This window comes from Ictalurus punctatus, chromosome 28 (assembly GCF_001660625.3).
Source record: "Ictalurus punctatus breed USDA103 chromosome 28, Coco_2.0, whole genome shotgun sequence".
NCBI lineage: Eukaryota > Metazoa > Chordata > Actinopteri > Siluriformes > Ictaluridae > Ictalurus > Ictalurus punctatus.
This window is the reverse complement of record NC_030443.2, coordinates 6,219,773-6,240,351: the sequence shown is the minus strand read 5'-3', so window position 1 is coordinate 6,240,351 and position 20,579 is coordinate 6,219,773. Positions and strand designations below refer to the sequence as shown.

At 42.8% G+C, this 20,579-nt stretch overlaps 1 long non-coding RNA gene across 2 annotated transcripts; it reads left to right on the top strand.

Annotated features, from left to right (window-relative positions):
- Positions 1–14,912: 14,912 nt before the first annotated feature.
- LOC124626483 (uncharacterized) lies at positions 14,913–19,278 on the top strand. 2 transcript variants are annotated; one of them, XR_006981347.2, is made up of 3 exons: positions 14,913–15,187; positions 15,351–16,929; positions 18,152–19,278. It is a non-coding gene; the product is annotated as an uncharacterized LOC124626483 (long non-coding RNA). The 2 variants fall into 2 exon arrangements; XR_008393733.1 differs by having other exon boundaries at positions 15,351–19,278.
- The last annotated feature ends 1,301 nt before the right edge of the window (positions 19,279–20,579 follow it).

Below are 20,579 nucleotides of genomic sequence, written 5' to 3'. Positions count from 1 at the left end.
AAATTAGTCATGCAAATCTCCTTCAAGCACATTCTGCTTGCTTTCAAGGTCAAATAAGTTCATACTCTGGGAAATGAAGTTGACAAGCTGAAGTCTACTTCTTTGGAAGGTAATCTACTTTTGCTATCATTATGATGGAGAATTACTGTGAATCCATGAATAAATCAGTTACAATTCTGAGAAACAGAACTGCTATCAAGTGAAAGAGATATATGTATGCAAAACCACTGTGGAAAAGCAGCAGCTCTCTCTGGAGAATTGTTTAATCTTAGGCATTAATGCAATATTTTATTGCAGGGTTGGAGGTTCGATTCCCACCCCGATCCTGTATGCGCGGAACTTGCATGTTCTCCCCGTGCTTTGGGTGTTTCCTCCAGGTACTCCTGTTTCCTTCCCCAGTCTGAAGACAGGCGTTGTAGGCTGATCGGCATTGAGTCCACAATGCCAGGGCTATGTTACTCACTTTTTTTTATTATTATTATTATTATTATTATTATTATTATTATTATTATTATTATTAATTTCTTTGGCCTTTGAAATTACTCATTCACACAGTACTGAGGAGATACACAGTACTGAGAGTGCATGAAAACTCCAGTGCATGTTTATACAGGTGGGCGACAAACAGCTTTCTCCTTTGAACAGAACAGCAGTGGATCCCCTGTACATGGTATTTGGGTCACTGTACCTCGATGGTGGTGTCTGCTGTGGCATTTCTGATCCAGCTGCTGTCTCTCACATTGCTATTCAAAAGATTCCACATGAATTTACCTGCAATAATAAGTAAGCAGCTGTTATGACATACATGTGATCTGCCAGAAAAGCATTTCAAATGTCAAAGTAAATTATAATAAAATGTCTCATAGGAAGATGTCCTCTCAGTAAGCAAACTTGAGAGGTTGCTACACAGCTACAATGTCTTTTATTAGCATGTTAGTGATTGATTGTTATAGTGTGTCTTAGCAACCAGATGAGGGGAATGACTTTTGGCCCTGATACTCTCTTCTCCTCAGGCAATTCTGTAGTTGCCTCATTAAAATGAGACAACGCTCCCAGGCATTCACTGATCTTGTGATTAACATTTACACCATTTGGTATAGTAGATACCCTTCAGAGGTCAAAAGGTGTAAGGGCTGTCCTCAGAGTGTCCAATGTGGCCCCAAATAGATCTCTTTGCTTAAAAAGCAGCTGCAGCATGGTATTCATACTGCTACAATAGGTGTCCACCTCCTATCAGTTGTAAAAAGCCTCTCTTTTGCAGTTGTGCTGGAACTGAAATATGTAAGCTTAAGATTCAGTATTCAGTATCATTCTCTCCAATCAAATTCACAGCATGTGCAGTGCAGGTTGTAGATCTCATTTTTAAGATGTGTGCATTTGCATGCAAGTTAACAGAAGTATCCATTACAAGGTATCATGCTTTACATCTGATCTGTCTTACAGCATGAGTCTTCAGGAATTTTCCCACTCCCAGTAACATCATGTGACTGCCAGGTATGTGCCCAAGTGTATCGGTGTCCACAAGATAGAGGTGAGACTCACTGCTATAGCTTTCTACATCTCTTCTTTTGCCTTCTCGTTTTCTTCTTTGCAGATAGCGTCCTCCACCCCCTTTAATACATTTCTGAATGCTTTTCTCTTCTCTCAGGTGCTTGTACAGTAGATCTACATAGATTTGATGCGCTGACATGAGCATGATGTTGGCATTGGCTGTTCTGTAGAGATTCTGCATCAAGCAAATTTTCTGCTCCTGCATGTCCTCAAAGGTCTGTCTAATGAAATCTATTTCACTCATGAAGACATCCTTCTGCTGAAAAACACACATGACATACAATACACCAGATATTGTTATCGGTGCTGTTTGTCTACTGATATACAGGTGAGTGACAAAGTAAAGGAAAAACCAGTGGCTCTGTTGTGTAAAAATGTTTTTAAAAGTATGCTATAGACAATAAGCATTAAAGAATACATAATTTAATAGTCCGATTTGATTTACATACAATATTTTTTAACTAAAATCAAACAGCAGTACTTGGCTTCCAGTTTACTTAATGTTGGTCTGCCTTGGACCCACAATAGCAATTGTTTTTAAAAAAGCCAAAATTTTGTTTAAACATTAGCATAAGATTGTTGTTTATGGACACAAACAGAAACTATACAGAAAGAAATCATTGTCCATTATTAGCCATCTTTCCTTCCTTACACATGTACACACGTGCACACACACAAGCACAAAACAATGACTCAACGTGAAGCTTAGGCCTTGTCTGCTGTAACACACTGTAATATGTGTGTGTGTGTGTGTGTGTGTGTGTGTGTGTGTGTGTGTGTGTGTGTGTGTGTGTGAAAACAGTGATCTGTGTTATTTGAAAGCCATAGGAAAACACTATTAAAAAAACATTTTTTAAACACCTGAAAATTTTACTTACTTTGGGTGAATTATTAAAGTATAAAGTAATAAAAGTATTATTTTGGTCAGTAATGAGTATAAAGGACAAAGTCGAGTATATACAAGTAGAAAGCAGATACAGTTTCTCCAAACTGTATAAATCATCAGTAATCACTCCATCCTGCTCAGGGTCAAGGAGGATCCAGAGTCTATCCCGGGATAACTGGGCAAGAGGCAGTAATATATCTTAGATGGGACATCAGTCCATCTCAGGAGACCATAGATACACACACAGTCACACACTCATTCACACCCTGGGGCAAGATAGCATAGGCAATCCACCAACCAGTAGGTCTATGGGTAGTGGGAGAAAAACAGAGAACCCAGAGGAATCCTGCACAGACACAGGGAGAAAATGCAGTTCCACATAAACAGTATCCTGAGCTCAGGATCAAATCAGGGACCTTGGAGCTGTGAGGTAAACTGGTCTACATGTACGTGTATGGTTCATATATACATACATATACATATATATAAATAAATACACACACACACACACACACACACACACACACACCATATGTTAAATCCACTTGGAGGAAGATGTGATTGAAGATGGAGGAAGATTATGATTGGATGAAGCTGCTCAGCATCGGCGCCACGAGGGGGCCCCAGGGGGCCTGGCCCAGCCATCTAGGTCACTGTGCATCCTCAACTCTGGTAAGCACCCCAGCCCACCAACGCAATTTGAGCCGCTGGGACTGAGCACCACGTCACTGTGCCCTCTTCATTTTTGAAATATTAATAATTAACTAAATATTTTTAAAACAATTCTGTAAATTAATGTAGTTTTACCATGAATACTGATTACGAAGAGTAACAGAAGAGTAGAAGTTGACTTTAAAAAATACTCAACATTATGACATACAGTCATAATCAGGCAATTACATACAGATACATGCTGCTCTTACGACAGTGACATATGCATTGTGGTAGAGCGTAGCCTTGCACTTTAGCATCATTGGCTGATGACATAATTGTTTTTATAGTGTGCCATGCTTAACCTTTGCATAAAGATAGGTTTGGTGAAGTGGTATTATGATTATTATTGTAATAATTCCTGGCTACAGTAATACGAATTGTGAGCCTATCTTTACACTGCTCACAACCCAAAATTAACCAGCTGCTACCATCTTTAATTACCTGGGGAGGTCCGGGAAAGGAGTCTGATCACACACACTGCATCCACAATTTTAAGGAAAATATGGTACTTTAATACTTCATTCTTTTAAATTATTATTATTATTATTATTATTATTATTATTAGTGAGGTGGGCGAGGTAGGCCCCACCAGTGACACATCGAGGCCATCTCTTTCCAAATGCCCTGGCGCTGACTCTGAAGCTGCTCCATGCAAACTTTTTAGTCTCGATATGTTTTTAGTGAATAGTGATGGACATTGAGCACTGGTTTGCTTTCTAATTTAAAGCCACTCTAATGTTTCACTAAAAGTGTGTTTTGTAATGACTGAAAGACAATATGCATGCATATGGATTTTAAATATCTAACCAACTGGCATTTTTAATTAATTTATTTAAGTTCATTTTTGCATAAAGCACAGTTTTGGAAAACCTTAAATATTTTTGCTGATTCAGAAATATTTCTTCTTAAAACATGACCTTGAGAGTTCAGATTGATGGCCTAATATAAATGATGTACTACACACACACACGCACACACACACACACACACACCACGGTGTCACTGAGTAATAGTTACAATGCTGAGAATTTGTGTATAGTGGCATCATTCAACACTTACAATAGGCACTGTGAAGTACAACTCTGCTGCAGGCTCCCAAACATCTGTGTCCCACATGTTGATGAACCCAAACAGGCTCTGCAAGAATCATCCCTCATCCCTTTAGGAATATTAGGGTTAAAAATTTGGGAAAACAAAATTAGATAAAATAGACCATGTTCTGAAACTACATTAAAGCATTACTTTTAAATCTCCTGATAAGACACTTACTGCCTCAGGAGCTGAGTGAAGTGGAGTATCTGAAGTGAAGCAGCTCGTAAAACACATCCAGGAAGTTGTAATGGTGGAGCTGCACAGAGGAGAAAAGTCACACAAAGAATTTGCTTGACATATGGGAGTGCTGTTTTCTATATAATCAAAATCTTTTAGATTAAAAAAAAAAAATCTGTCATTTTACACAGGCATCTAAAAGCTTAGCTGGGCCCCGAAGAGCTCTGCTGCAATCGATTCCTGATTAGAAGGACTTCTCAGGAATCGAATCAGAGACTCATAAGTCAGCTACACACCAACTACATCCTATTAAAACAAACAAAAAATCTCTATAACTCACTTTGGCTATGGTGATCAACTCATATGGAGGCAACTCATTTTAAACCCTAACAAGGAGAAGAATGTAAGCCTATGCGTGTCCAGTACTCCACTAAAGTTACACAGATGATGTATTACGTGGGCCAAATTTCCAAGTATTGCATTTTCCAGTGCCATCTTCATCACATACATTTTATTTTAATATTTGTCCTTAATTCTTAGCAGGTTGTGATTATTACAAAACAGAAAATCTCTCACTGTAGGGAGAGTTATGACCATGTTCCTGCACCCAAGTGGAGGTGTCCACCTGACCATCTGGACCCACATACAGGTAGGTGCAGGTAAAACTTTTCAAGGGTTGATGTAATTTAAAAAAGATACAAACAAAAACAATTATTGACACTGCAGACAAAATTCCATAAGTTACTATTTACAATACATATACACATTATGACAGTTAGTCACTTCAATTAACAAAGGTTTTGTGATGATACAATGAATAATCCCTTACCTGTATGCCAGTGAAACAATAATCTGTATTGATATAAGGGAATCCCTGCAAATAACAATTAGCTGAAACTCAAGATCTATTTCAGAAAAGTGTTCATCTGCTAATCATTAATGTCAATTCTCTTCATCAGAGTAATAAAGGCTGTGATTACCTCCTGAGCCAAGTAGCAGGTCTTGGTGGTTTTAAACCAGCAGAGCCAATGCTCTGGACCCCTTATCATACTGAGGAAATATCTCCTGATGTCCACTTACTAGATAGAGAATAGACAAAATGTCACAAACCTCGAATCGGCACGGAAGCAGAAGCGGGCGGCAGGTGAAGAGCATGGTATCGAGGAGTTCAAGAAACGTAGTCGTAAGACAGGCAATGGTCAAGCGATCGGACGAACAACACAAACGGGGTCAGGCAGAGAGCGTAGTCAAAACCGGAAACCAGGGTTGAGGATAACGAGAAGGCTAACTAACTACAACGGCTTGGTAACACAGAAACGAGTTGACTGAATGTATACTTCGCATTGACTCTAGGTGAATGACATCCCTAAGTACTAGTGGTGAGAGTGTGTGTGATTGGTGCCAGGTGTGTCTGATCAGAACTCCGGGGATGGTGAGCGCATGCGTGCATGAGAATTGAGTGTTGCATTTTGGGAAATTGAGCTCTGATCTGACTGAGCTGTGACACAAAACCAAACATTAGAACTCAAAGAAGTGGGTGGGTGTATCTCAGTTGCAAGACTGTAGAATACCCCAAACTGGGAGTTGAAGAAGTCTGAAGAGAGGAACTGAACATTACACCAGGCTCACCAGCACTGAGAGGCTGTGAAAATTTGAGTTCTGATCTGACTGAGCTGTGACAGAACCCCCCCCCAAAGGGCTCAATCCGGGAGCCAAGTTCTTTCTTGGCCTACCCCGGGGTCGTGGACCTGGGAGATCAGGATAAGTTGAGTGAAAGTCTTTAGTAAGCTGTGGATCCAGTATGTCCTGCTTGGGAACCCAGCATTGTTCCTCAGGTCCATAACCCTCCCACTCGACCAGATACTCCAGCTTGCCTCTCCTGTGTCTAGATTTGATGATTTTCTTGACACGGTAAGCCGGTTGTCCAATTTCCAGAGGGGTCGGAGGAGTTTCTGATGGTACTTCTGTAGCTAATGGACCGTTAACAACAGGTATGAGACGTGATACGTGGAATGAGGGGGAGATGCGGCTGTGTCGTGGCAGTTCCAGACGGTAAGGGACTTCATTGATTCGCTTGAGGATCTTGAATGGTCCAGTGTACCTTAGCATTATTTTTATTTTTTTTTACAGCTATGAGCTTGTCTTAAGACCTTGGTGAACAACCACACCCTATCGCCTGGTTGGTAATTAGGGTGTTCGTTGCGGTGGCGATCTGCTTTGCGCTTGTATGTCTCTGTGGTCTCTTTCAGGCGTCAGTGGGTGTCAGCCCAGACACGCTCACTATGTTCAAACCATTGGTCAACGGCAGGAGCTGCGGTGGGAGTCGCGATCCATGGGAACAGTGGAGGTTGGTAACCTAGTACGCACTGGAAAGGAGTGAGATTGGTAGCCAAATGACGTACTGAATTTTGGGCGTACTCGGCCCATGGCAGAAACTTGCTCCAATCCTCGGGGTTATTGGCACAGAAAGTACGGAGGAAACGCCCAAATTCCTGATTGATTCGTTCAACTTGTCCGTTGGCTTGTGGGTGATATCTGGAGGTGAGTTTCACTGTTACTCCCACCTTAGTCATGAAGCTGGACCACACTCTGGAAGTAAACCGCGGGCCCCTGTCACAGATAATCTCCTCCGGAATGCCGAAATATCTAAAAACATGCTGGAATAGAAGATCGGCTGTCACGAAGGCGGTGGGGAGAGCGGGTAATGGAATAAAACGCACGGATTTGGAAAACCGGTCCACTGTGACTAGAACTGTGGTATATCCTTGGGATCTTGGTAAATCCGTTACGAAGTCAACTGATGTGTGACCATGGGCGTTCTGGTATGGGTAAGGCCTTGAGCCTCCCAGCTGGGAGGGTCCGAGGTACCTTAGTCTGTGCGCAAGATGAACAGGATGCCACCACCTTGTGTATATCTCCCCCATATTGGACCACCAGTACTTCTCTTTTAGGAGATGGTGTGTGCGCTGTGCCTCTGGATGCCCTGTACCGAGTACCGTGTGCGCCCAGATGATGAGTTCTTGATGGTACTCTTCGGGTACAAAAAGTTTGTTCGGGGGACATTTTACGGGTACTTGCGACTGGGGAATCTCCTCTAGTTCCTGGTCCAGATCCCACTCTAGCGCACTGATGATACATGAAGGATGGATGATATACTCCTCGTGCTCGTTGGCACGTTCTGTGTGGTCAAGACGAGACAGAGCATCAGCTTTTATGTTCTTGGACCCTGGTCTGTATGATAACGTGAAGTGAAACCTGGTGAAGAACAGGGCCCCGTCGGGCATGGCAGGGTGTGAGTCTCTTTGCAGTGCAAAGATACTCCAGGTTTTTATGGTCTGTGAAGATGACAAAGGGATGTGTAGCCCCTTCTAACCAGTGTCTCCACTCCTCCAGCGCTAACTTAACTGCCAAGAGTTCACGATTTCCCACATCGTAGTTTCTCTCAGTGGGGGAAAGCTTTCGTGAGAAGAATGCCACTGGATGGAGCTTTGGCCTCTCTCCGAATCGCTGGGATAAAATGGCTCCTACCCCGGTCTCTGATGCGTCCACCTCCACTATAAACGGTCTAGATGGGTCCGGATGTTTGATGATGGGTGCAGTAGTGAAGGCTTTCTTGAGCTTGTCGAAGGCAGTTTGGGCAGTTGGATTCCATGGGCCAGTTTACTACTGCCTGGACCTTTTCTTGGTCCATGGAGATCCCTTCGGGGCTGATGATGTATCCCAGAAACGCAATGGTGGTTCTATGAAATTCGCATTTCTCAGCTTTAACATATAACTGATGATGGAGCAGTCGTTGTAGAACTTGGCGGATGTGGTGAACATGTTCCTCCTGGGAGTTAGAATATATTAGAATGTCGTCTATGTAGGTAAACACATGGCGTCCCAGCATGTCACGCAACACATCGTTAATTAGACATTGGAAGGCAGAGGGAGCGTTAGAAAGCCCATACAGCATGACCCGATACTCATAGTGACCTGAAGTTGTGCTGAACCCAGTCTTCCATTCATCTCCTTCTCGAATCCGGACCAAGTTGTATGCACTGCGTAAGTCCAGTTTCATGAAGATGGTGGCAGTGCGTAGTTGTTCCAGAGTGGCTGGTACTAGAGGTAGTGGGTAACGGTACTTGACGCAACACCGGTTTAGTCCTCGGTAATCGATGCATGGTCGTAAACCTCCTCCCTTCTTCTCTACAAAGAAAAACCCCGCTGATGCTGGAGAAGTAGATGGTCGTATATAACCTTGGTGCAATGTTTCCTGAATGTACTCCATGGCTTTTTGTTCAGTTACTGTTAACGGATAGACTCTCCCTTGCGGTGGTGTAGTGCCTGGAAGCAAATCGATTGTGCAGGTGTAATCTCGATGAGGAGGTAGTCCACTAGCCTTCTTTTTACTGAATACTTCAATGAGGTCGTGGTAAACACTGGGGATCAGAACGTTGTCTGCCTTGTCAGGGCTCTCAACGGATGTGGACGCTAAGGTGATCACAGGGACTTGGAGACAGAGATTGATGCAGTGAGCTGACCAGCGAGTGATCTCCCTTTGATTCCATGAAATTTGTGGGTTGTGATGTTCGAGCTAAGGAAGACCGAGAACCACTGGATGCCGGGCCGTCACAATGACATGGAACGTAATTTTTTCGTGATGAAGAGCGCTGGTGCGGAGGTTAATGGGTTCGGTGCAGTGGGTGATTAAACCATCTCCAATGGGGGCTCCAATAATGGCTTGGACACGGCGGGGGGTGCTGAGAAGACAAACGGGGATGTTGTATTGGAGTATGGTCTCTTGGTTGATGAAATTCCCCGCCGCTCCAGAGTCGATCAGCGCCTCTAAAATACAGGAAACACCTGAGTATTCTAATATAACTGGTAATACAAATGCAGTCTGAACTGACTACTGGGCAATGGGTTCTAAACTCCCCCCTGACTGAGGTTGTTTGGGAGTTTTGGTGTCCCCTCGGGTAGAGCACTGTTTGAGAGGGCATTGTTGCACAAAGTGGCTCTTCTCACCGCAGTAGAAACAACAATGTTCACGGCGCCGTCGTTCTCTCTCCTGCGTGCTCACCCGAGTCTGTCCCAGCTACATGGGTTCACCAGGGCTCTCGGACACTGGTACTTCCGCCTCGCTGCGTATGGAGCTGCGGCTCCGTAGTAGACGATCCAGGCGTATAGCTAAGTTAATGAGTGAGTCGAGAGTCAGCTGATCATCGCGACACGCCACCTCCATTATGATGTCGGCATTTAATCCCCGGCGAAACATAGTCTTTAGAGCGGGTTGATTCCATCCACTCCTAGCGGCCACAGTACGAAATTCAAGAGCGTAATCCGCCACACAACGTGATCCCTGCGTCAAGGATAATAATTCCTCCCCAGTCTCCCGGTTGTCTGGAGAATGATCGAATACAGTGCGGAAACGTGATGCAAGCTGATCATATGTGCTGATGACGTTCCCTTCCTGTTCCCATTCCGCTGTGGCCCAGAGGAGAGCTCTCCCGGTTAAGAGTTCCATGAAGTGGATTATTTTCCGATTCTCCGTCATGTCTGGGTACGTTGAAAAAAACAGGGAGCACTGGAGTAAAAAACCTCAGCAGCGTGCCGGATCTCCGTCGTACTTCTCCGGCGCTGGAGTGGGAGGTAAGCGTGTGGTCGGTGCCGTAGAAAACTGCGCGGTTTGGTTTAGCCGAGCTACCTGCTCATTCAGGCTTGTGAGACGGTGATCATGGTAACTAATCATCCAGCCATGACCCTCGATGGCTTGCGGCCAACGGGGATCTCCTGCTGCTTCCATTGGAAGGCAAAGTATTCTGTCACGAACCTCGAATCGGCACGGAAGCAGAAGCGGGCGGCAGGTGTAGAGCGTGGTATCGGGGACTTCAAGAAACGTAGTCGTAAGACAGGCAATGGTCAAGCGATCGGACGAACAACACAAACGGGGTCAGGCAGAGACCGTAGTCAAAACCGGAAACAAGGGTCGAGGATAACGAGAAGACTAACTAACTAACTAGAATGGCTTGGTAACGCAGAGAAACTAGTTGACTGAACGTACACTTCGCATTGACTCTAGGTGAATGACATACCTAAGTACTAGCGGTGAGAGTGTGTGTGTGTGTGTGATTGGTGCCGGGTGTGTCTGATCAGAACTCCGGGGATGGTGAGAGCATGCGTGCATGAGAAGTGAGTGTTGCATCTTGGGAAATTTAGTTCTGATCTGACTGAGCTGTGACACAAACCAAACATTAGAACTCATAAAGAAGTGGGTGGGTGTATCTCAGTTGCAGGACTGTAGAATACCCCAAACTGGGAGTTGAAGAAGTCTGAAGAGAGGAACTGAACATTACACCAGGCTCACCAGCACTGAGAGGCTGTGAAAAGTAGTGAACAAAGATAATAAGTGCTTCTTATGATAGCAGTTTCATACTAACACACCGAACATTGGATGTGTTCTTTGGAAAATTCAGTAATCAACTTTAGTAAAAAACGAAGGTTTGGTTACAAGAATGACAGTTGAAGGTTCTTAGTGAGGTTCAGTGGGCAGCAGCTGCAGGTTTGGATCAACAACCTTAATGACCACACACACACACACACACACACACACTCTCTCTCTCTCTCTCTCTTAGACAGAAGCAGCCTACAGGTTTCAAATGTAGTTAAAATAAAACTTTCTATCTGACACAAACCTGGAGGACTGAACGAGTATCTACTGTCTCTTCCAGCACATCTTCAAGCTCTGCAATAAATTAGTTTTATGTGACTCAGAATTACAACTTCAGTTACAACTAATATAATAATATGGAACCATAATAATAAGCTTAAATATATAAACAACATGTTTTCAGTACCTTTGTTAAGCCAGCATAATGAAAATCAAACTCACCACTCCAGAATTGCTATGGATCACTTTGTAGGAGGTTTGGCTTTTCAAGCCTATATATGTAGTAAAACAACTTGTACTGTTCTGCTTGATTGTGTACTTGCAATACATACCTGATGCTTGTAGGATCATTACAGCTATCTCTTTACACAGTTCTGACAGGAGCTGCTTGATACAGGAAGGTATCTTGATTTCAGATGATGTCAGAGGAAAAGCCTCGACTACCTACTTAGCCATATGTTGGGTAATATAAATTGCATTAAAAAATATACTTGCAAAATACATTAGCTATAGCAGAATAAGAAATGTAAATATTACACTGTAGAGGTTGTGAAAAAATGAGTGTTGTTTCAAGGTTTCATAAAATTGTACAGTTACCTGCATGACAAACTCCACAGCAACCATGTTCCTGATTGCTGTGGTTCAAGACTCCATGTGTCCATTTCACATCCACCCAATCTGTCTTACCACGATGTATCTGAAGCGTTCTGAAGTATTGTCTACAGGTATGTGAGAATTGCATATTATAGAATTTACAACCAGCTGATATTTCACAAAACTGTCACCAAAGTTATGTTAATACAGTATCTCACAAAAGTGAGTACACCCCTCACATTTTTGTAAATATTTGATTATATCTTTTCATGTGACAACACTGAAGAAATTACACTTTGCTACAATGTAAATTAGTGAGTGTACAGCTTGTGTAACAGTGTAAATTTGCTGTCCCCTCAAAATAACTCAACACACAGCCATTAATGTCTAAACCACTGGCAACAAAAGTGAGTACACCCCTAAGTGAAAATGTCCTAATTGGGCCCAAAGTGTCAATATTTTGTGTGGCCACCATTATTTTCCAGCACTGCCTTAACCGTCTTGGGCACGGAGTTCACCAGAGCTTCACAGGTTGCCACTGGAGTCCTCTTCCACTCCTCCATGACGACATCACGGATGTCGACTTCACCTTTTGTTTGAGGATGCTCCACAGATGCTCAGTAGGGCCTAGGCAATAAGGTTCAGCTTCTTTAGCAAGGCAGTGGTCATCTTGGAGGTGTGTTTGTGGTCATTATCATGCTGGAATACTGCCCTGTGGCCCGGTCTCCAAAGGGAGGGGATCATGCTCTGCTTCAGTATATCACAGTACATGTTGGCATTCATGGTTCCCTCAATGAACTGTAGCTCCCCAGTGCCGGCAGCACTCATGCAGCCCCAGACCATGACACTCCCACCACCATGCTTGACTGTAGGCAAGGCACACTTGTCTTTGTACTCCTCACCTGGTTGCCGAAACACACGCTTGACACCATCTGAACCAAATAAATTTATCGTGGTCTCATCAGACCACAGGACATGGTTCCAGTAATCCATGTCCTTTGTCTGCTTGTCTTCAGTAAACTGTTTGTGGGTTTTCTTGTGCATCATCTTTAGAAGAGGCTTCCTTCTGGGACGACAGCCATGCAAAAAAATTTGATGCAGTGTTCGGCGTATGGTCTGAGCACTGACAGGCTGACCCCCCACCCCTTCAACCTCTGCAGCAATGCTGGCAGCACTCATACGTCTATTTCCCAAACACAACCTCTGGATATGATGCTGAGCATGTGCACTCAACTTCTTTGGTCGACCATTGCGAGGCCTGTTCTGAGTGGAACCTGTCCTGTTAAACCACTGTATGGTCTTGGCCACTGTGCTGCAGCTCAGTGTCAGGGTCTTGGCAATCTTCTTATAGTCTAGGGCATCTTTATGTAGAGCAAAAATTCTTTTTTTCAGATCCTCAGAGAGTTGTTTGCCATGAGGTGCCATGTTGAACTTCCAGTGACCAGTATGAGGGAGTGTGAGAGAAATTACACCAAATTTAACACACCTGCTCCCCATTCACTCCTGAGACCTTGTAACACTAAGAAGTCACATGACACCAGGGAGGGAAAATGGCTAATTGGGCACAATTTGGACATTTTCAATTAGGGGTGTACTCACTTTTGTTGCAAGCGGTTTAGACATTAATGGCTGTGTGTTGAGTTATTTTGAGGGGACAGCAAATTTACACTGTTTCACAAACTGTACACTCACTACTTTACATTGTAGCAAAGTGTAATTTCTTCAGTGTTGTCACATGAAAAGATATAATCAAATATTTACAAAAATGTGAGGGGTGTACTCACTTTTGTGAGCTACTGTAACATTACATGATAATGTACTGTATGATAATTAAGAAAAAATAAATAAATACAATACCTGAATCTTATGGCAGCAAGTTCAGAATCTTTTTCTTCGTCTATCTCTTGGGGATCCACCACAAACACTTTCTGCAATTTCCTACTGAGATACTATTAAAGACATATTGTTTGGTCAATTATCCACTTACATAAGTAATTAACTATGGTTTGTCAATGGTTTTACGCACCAGAAATGAATGCAGTGATAGCACCATAGTCTTGAAAGTTGGCCTGCAAATGAGTTAATATGTAACACAATTGCACTTGTCCTTCTGACCTTTTCTTTTTCATTGAATAACAATTATAAAGTCTCACCTTTTGGAAACTGTGATTTGACAATGCAGACCTCTCCCCAAATACAACAACACTGGCAGAGTAGTTGAATAAAAACAATTTCTTCCATAACCTTTCGAATTCAACAGTGCTTGGAAGTAGCATTCAATAGTCTGCAATCATTTAAGAAAATTATATTTATGCCCTTAAAATTCATTACAATAAACAAGTAAGTAAATAAATAACTACTTGTCAAATATATCCTTACTCATCAGACAATCAGTAGTGGTATTGAAACTCCATGCAGAGTAATGACTGTTTAACATTTTGTAATATGTAAGTATGAATAAATCAACAGTAAACATCTAACATTTGTCATTTTTGTTATTATAAAAATACACTCTGTGTGTCCTTTCATGCCCCAAAATAGCATTGTGTGTCTTTTTACATAAAACTTAAGCAGTACAAATATGAAAATGTATTCTCAAATATAGGCTCATAGTACCATGTTACATTTACAGTGGTGGGTCATTTAAATCCTTACTTATCTAACTGGAGTAGAAATATCATTACCTCTCCCATTAACCAGTTGTGTGGTTTCAGGCTTTTGAGCTCTTTTTGGCACAGTGTATATTTCACATCCTTGTCAATTGACTGAATCACTGCAACCACCACTTCATATCTGTCACACATCGTAGCAGAGATACGAAGCAGAGATAAGGCGGATGCAATTGCAGGATAACAGTTGTTTATTTAAAGAGACAGGCAGGCAGACAAATCCAAAACGTGATCCAAAACGTAATTCATAAACATGCAAGAGGTCAGGCGATTGGCAAACAGGTATACACGGGGCTAGGCAGGAATCTAGATCGATAAACAAAACAAGAAACAAACTATGACCTGGAAGCGGACCATGACCATGACCATGACCATGACCATGACCATGACTTCTTATTACTTACTACTTAATCTTCCGCGTTGTGTGCTGGGAAGCGCGCGGTATATATGCGGACATGATTACCCTCGCAACTGCTAACAGCTGAGGGTAATCCGGACACACGTGACTTCCCAGCCAATGACGGAACAGGGAGGAGACATGACAAACATAAACAAAACACACGTGTCCCAATGTCACTACGGTCGACAGCGGAAAAGCAGGTGCTCGCGCATTTGCGCTTAAAGCACACTGCTTCAAGGGGGAATCGTGACAATATCATATCATTTTGTATTAACACTTTATTTATGGCCCTAATACTCAAATTTTCTTTAGGAGTAGGCATAACTACTGGGGTATGGAAGTACTTTGCTTTCTTTTGTTTTCAGTCACACACTCTCTGCTTGGTCCATTTTTCTTCAGAGTCCTCCAAACTGTGTTTTTTTTCACATTGAAACCTTTCTGTAAAATTCTGTCAGGTAGGTCATGTTGCAGAATATGCTCTCTGTGTCTACCTTGTAATGAGGCATACATTTTTTGTATGAATGCTGCTGGGTGATGGTATTTTTTTCTGTATAATTTTGTTTTGACAATGCAGAACCAGTTTTCAGCATGACAGTTTGTGTCACGTGTTTTCTGTAGGTCATTGTCACCACGCATAATCCCTGACCAGAGTGGAAAAATTGGTAAGTAGTCTTTCATCAGAGCATCCAATATCCCTGAACAATGATATTTGTTTTTGTTTGTTTCTGTTTCCTCCTCAGGATCTTCAGTAGACATGTACACTTGAAAACTCTTTGGTAAATGGTGACCTAGCCAATATTGTGTTAGCCTCTGGAGGGATGGAGTATCCACTGTCTGCTTCTGGAATTTTTATCCAACGAATGTGGTCATGAAGTTCTTGAAGACACTGATTTACACATTCTGTCTTTGCTTTTGGGTAAAAGATATGGCACATGCTCTTGAAAATGTCTAAAGCCTTCTTCAGACTTGTGGTGTTTATTAGCTGTGCCACACAGTGAGTGGAAAACTCTTTCAAGCCCTTGCCAATTGCTCCTTGGACTGCTTTGATTATATGTGCAGAACAAAGGTGAAGGACACTTAGTCACCTAAGGTTTGTCATGGTGACATTTCCTTTAACTAAATTGTAGCTTTCCATTAGGTAGGTATGTATAGCTTGTTTACTGAATGACAACAGGGCATTGTGGATGAGTGCCCATCTATAGTCGGTCTCAACCTGGTATATGTTGTAGACAGTGAGTTTCCGTATCTTTATTATGGTCCGATGCAACCAAAAAGAAACATTTGGAATTGTGTGGTCATTTGTTATCATTTCAGACACAGGTAGAGGAGGCGTGTCTTGGCCATGTCCTGGTAGATTGATGCTGTAGTACAGCACTCTGTTTGGCTGATTTGGAATTCAACTCACAACCCCACCAGTAGCATCCAAATGCAGGGTAGCAGGATGTCCCTTTCTGAGATTTTGTACCAGAATGACAAGTCCTGTCCCAGTGTACAGATAAACTCCAAATGGATCCACCTGAAGATCTGTACAATAGATCCGTATGTATGATAGATCCGTGTCTTTTATGATTTTCTGAGTTAACATCAGCTCCAGCATCACATCATCGTGTAGTCTGCAGCTTTTATTAATTTCACAAGAAATTACTTTGAGTATGTTTTTATTTAAACTTCTTATGATGTTTCCAGCTGTCAAATCAGGATCTGGTGTTTTTCTGAGATTCTTGTAGTATACATTACTTAGTCCTTGTGACTCTTCTTTGGCAATCTTGCCTCTCTTCTAGTGACTGTGAGTGACCTTTGAGTGCTGGTACGGAAACACCAATGTACAGCAGAGATTTCGTTAACGAATTTTTCATATATTATGTGTGTCCATAATTTCTGTAATTTTCTGCTACCCAGCAAAGGGTTTAACTTTTTCCATTTTCATGTGGATGTGTAAATTGTGTAAGACTTGGGTCCTGGCCTTGTGCTCCTATATGGCTTCATTTGATGACCCCAGGTGAGAGATTCTCTGCAGACTTCTGTGCCTCGCCGCACTTGCAATTACTGTCTGTCAGGACCTGAGGTGAGAGATGGTCCGCAGACATTGGTGGCAGGCCACGCTCTCCATCACTGTCTGTCAGGACCCCAGATGAGAGACGGTCAGCAGACTTCTGTGGCAGCCCGCGCTCTCCATCACTGTCTGTCAGGACCTCAGGTGAGAAATGGTCCACAGACTTCTGTGCCACCCCCGCTCTCCATCACTGTCTGTCAGGACCTCAGGTGAGAGATGGCCCACAGACTTCTGTGTCATGCCACGCTCTCCATCACTGTCTGTCAGGGCCTCAGGTGAGAGACGGTTAATGCAAAAATGTGATTAATTTTCCACCAGTAGGGGTAAAAAAGAGAGGCTGTGAAAGTTCCCCACTATCCTCCTCTACCGAATGACACTGATCTCATGCCTATATGCCCTTTAACAAAAAAGGCTATTACAAAAACAGCACCCACAAAGTTATAGCAAAAACGAAGAAAACTTGCCCTTCCCCCGCAGTCCTTTACTTACAGCCCTGCCAAGAGCGAGCCTTCCCGGCATAACTCACATTGCACGGAATTTGCGGCCCAGTGCTCATTATATCGAGAGAAAATGATGAAAAGGAAGCTTGTGAAACATTATTAGTAGAGATGCACCGATACTAAATTTCTCAGCCATTACCGATAACCGATTTATTCAGAGTGATATTGGCTGATACCAATAGTTCTGCCTTTTATGCCTTCTTTTAAATTAGTAATAATTAATTCCACAATTCTGAAAAAAAAATGCAAATAAAAACTTTATTCTCTCCATTTCAACAAGTTGTTTCACAGTAACTGGTCTCATAAACAGGAAACACATTACTCAAATTAACATTAACACATTAACTAAATTCTGAAGATATAAGTAAGATTTCTTAACTCATTGAATGTTATTAATTCATATTAACATTGACTAAAATTTAAAAAAAACTTCCTGTTAGTCTCACATTCACTCACCACAAACAAAAGCATTTCTACTTCATCACATCAAACTGCTAATATATAATATCAACTTTTTTTTTGATGATATTAACTCATATTAACATTAACTGGATATGTAACACACTACTCCACATATATATTTTTTGTGCAATATATACCTTTTTTGTCAACTCATCTTCATTTAAATCTTTCAATGGTGTATTGGCGCTTTAATTCAGTGCGAGCGGCTCGAGCAATGCAGCAAAAAAAAAATTATATTCGACGCTGAAACTCCCGCTTCACTGCTACAGCGTCCGGTGTAAAATTTTAGCAGTGCAGAGATTACAGTTTACACAGTACAGTTTTGTCATCATTCCACCCGAGAGACATCTTCTTTACACAAAGCACAAAATTGATTTGTTTTCCCGCCCTCTTTTCATTGACAGGATATAATCGCCCCTGATCATCAGATGTTTTTAAACTATCGGCCGATGGCCCATAGCATGAAAAATTGCTTGTCAGTGGCCTGTCCTGAACTGGAAGCTGCTGGAACATCAGTGTCACTGTCTACAATCAAGCGAGTTTTACATAGCTATGGAGAAAGGCTGCCGTCCAAGAAAGAAACCCCTGCTCCAAAATCGACACCTTCAAGCCTGTGTAAAGTTTGTGGCTGACCATATGAACAAAGAAAAAGCCTTCTGGAGAAAAGTTTTATGGTCAGATGAGACAAAGATTGAGTTGTTTGGCCACAATGACCAGAGGTATGTTTGGAGGAGTAAAGAACACTGTACCAAATGTTAAGCATGGTGGTGGTAACATTATGCTCTGGGCTGTTTTGCTGCCAGTGGAACTGGTGCATTTCACAAAATGGATGGAATAATGAATGAGGAGGACTACCTTAAAATTATTCAGCATAATCTCAAATCATCAACCAGATGGTTGAAACTTGGACACAACTGGGTGTTCCAACAGACAATGACCCCAAACACAAACACAAAGCTGGTTGTGGAATTTATAAAGCAGGCTAAGCTTTTGGAATGGCCTTCCCAACGTCCTAATCTCAACCTTATCAAAAATTTGTGGACTGTGCTTAAAAGTCGAGTCAGGGCCAGGAAGCCAACAAATGTCGTTGAACTTTACCAATTCTGCCAAGAACAGTCATCAACTCTCCAACCAGAATTCTACAAGAAGCTGGTGGATGGCTACCAAAAGCATCTGCTCAAGGTGAAACTCCCTAAGGGACATTCAATAAATATTAGGTGTGCTGTATGTCATGTAATATCAGACAAGGAACTCTGGACTACAGTTCCCAGCATCCACTGCACTTCACTGCATCACAGTCATATAACCACGTGCACCTGAATCATGTTAACGAGCACCTATGTGTGTATATAGCCACAGTTTGCACTGCACTCCTTGTCTTATGTTTGTCTTTCTTTGCCGTTGCCTTTGTTGCTGTGTTTATGGTCTTTTGTTTATGTTTGTTCTTAGCCTTAGTGTTTTGCCACAAGGTCATAGTGTCTTTTTGTGTTTTTGTTTTGGTCTTTATTAAAACTTATTATCTGCACTAGCATCCTTTCTGCCTCCAATCGTGACACTGTATGTATAATTTTGACCTTGTGTTAACTACAGAAAACCCCAAATAAATGAAAACTTGTGAATCAAATTTTTGTTTTTGTTTTTTATTAAAGATGTATGTTATATAATCATTCTACCCCAGAAAAAAAACAGTTCAAAGAAATTATTGAAAGCCCAATATTGGCATGACGTTCATGATGAGTGTATGTAAAATTCTAACCACAACTGTGTGTAATTCCAAAGTCCAAAGTCCATGTACTCCGTCATGGGGTATGCCAAAGGGGAGCCTTCCAACCAGGCTGGAACCAACTCCCACCCACCCTCCTCCACTGTGGATATCGTCCAGCCTGCTGTGTCGACAGAGAACGTTGTTCAGCCTTCCTGCTCATCTGAGGATGCCGCTCAGCACCCCTGTTCAGCTGAGGATGCTGCTCAGTCTCCCTGTTTAGCTGAAGACATTGCTCCGCCTCCCGGTGTGGTCAAGAGTTCCGCATTTCTTCCATGCTCCACCTCAGATGTCACTATGCCAGGCTCCGCTTCGGACATCACTCCGCCCTCATTCTTCTGCAGAGCATAGCTCCTCCCTCTGGCCTCGCGGAGAGCTTCGCTCCTCCCTCTGGCCTCATGGAGAACTTTGTTCCCCCCTCGGGCCTCACGGAGAGCATCTTTTCCCCCTCTAGCTTCATGGGGAACATCGCTTCCCCCTCAGGCTCTGCCTTGAGCTTCGTTCCTCCCACTGGCTGTGTAGTAGCCATCACTCCGCATTCAAGACATGCCGGGGATATCATGTCATCTCTCTGAGGTGTGGAAGTGACCGCTCCACACCTGAACCTCAGAGAGCACACCCAGTTCCTGTCTAAGGTTGATGTCACGGCCAACCAAGATCAGCTCACACCAGAGTCTGCTGACATGGCCAGCCAAGTTCTGCCTTCCTGTTCCACTGAGGACATTGCTCTGCCTTCTTGCCCTGCTGAAGCTGATGAAACAGCTTCCCATGCCTGGGTTCTGTCTAGCGACCCCGTCAAGCTTACCCCAACCTCATGTCTGCCAATGCTATCTGTTCGACAGTGCCTGCCTCGGGGCCTCATGGCTGTGAAGACATTGCTCTCAGAGGGCCAGGACCACTGGGGGAGGGAGTGTTTTATGGCGCTCCAGGAGTAGCGCCTTTTGGGGTGGCTTCTGTCATGTAATATCAGAGAAGGAACTCTGGACTACAGTTCCCAGCATCCACTGCACCTTACTGCATCATAGTCACATGACCACTTGCGTCATGTTAATGAGCACCTATGTGTGTAT